Below are 1,059 nucleotides of genomic sequence, written 5' to 3' on the forward strand. Positions count from 1 at the left end.
AGCACCCACATGGCAGCTCACAACCATCCATAACTCCAGTTCCAGGGGATCTGATGCCCTCTTCTGGCCTCAGTGGGCATTACATGCATGTGGTGCACCTACATGCAGGCAGAGCACTCGTGTACATACAATAAAAATAAAGAAAACAAGAAAATGTGAGGGCTGGAGAGATGGCTCAGCAGTTAAGGGTGCTTGCTGCTCTTGCAGAGGACCCAAGTTTGGTTTTGATCACCCTCATTAGTTGGTTCACAACTGCTGTAACTCCAGCTCCAGAAGATTGAGTGCTCTCTTTTGCTGGTGCCCACATATACAAGAGTGTGCGTGCGCGTGCGCGCGCACGCGCGCGCGCATACACACACACACACACACACACACACACGTAAAATAAATGAGAAAAAAGATTAACATATGAAACGCGTGCGCGCGCACACACACACACACACGTAAAATAAATGAGAAAAAAGATTAACATATGAAAGAAGTCAATTGGTAGAGACAGACTGGAAACACCTCCCCACTTGGGCTACATATAAAGCACAGAGAATGATTCAGAAAATCCTGCTGTATACAAATGGGAGAGGTGGGTGCCATATAAATGTCCCATTGAAGAGGAAAAGAAATATATCCATACATTTAATGTCACTTTTGTGTGTATGTAATATTGTTTTACGACTGATTTTATACTTTTGGACATAGTACTCACCTTATAGTGGTTTTATGAATGCTTACTAAAATTTATGTTGAAAAAGGAATCGAAATTGAAATGGAGAGAGCTATTTTGAGAAACAAATATTACAGTTATCCAGTGGAACGTGTGTTTGCAACTGCCCTGTGTTCCAAGGCACCTGCAGTAAACTCTATTAAAGAACATCCTAACTCCTTCCCTAAATATCTGCCTCTACAAGCATGCCTGCAGGAGGAATTTCCCCTCTGTGCGCACTTAAGCATCTATCTGTGCTGGTAATAACATAGGTTGTAACTTAACCCACCATGTTGAAACCCTTAAAGAATTGAGAACAGGAGGAAGAAATCGGCTAGGCAGTTTAGGGTAAAAAGGCC

This window comes from Nannospalax galili, unplaced genomic scaffold, assembly GCF_000622305.1.
Source record: "Nannospalax galili isolate Female #2095 unplaced genomic scaffold, S.galili_v1.0 scaffold4203, whole genome shotgun sequence".
Lineage (NCBI taxonomy): Eukaryota > Metazoa > Chordata > Mammalia > Rodentia > Spalacidae > Nannospalax > Nannospalax galili.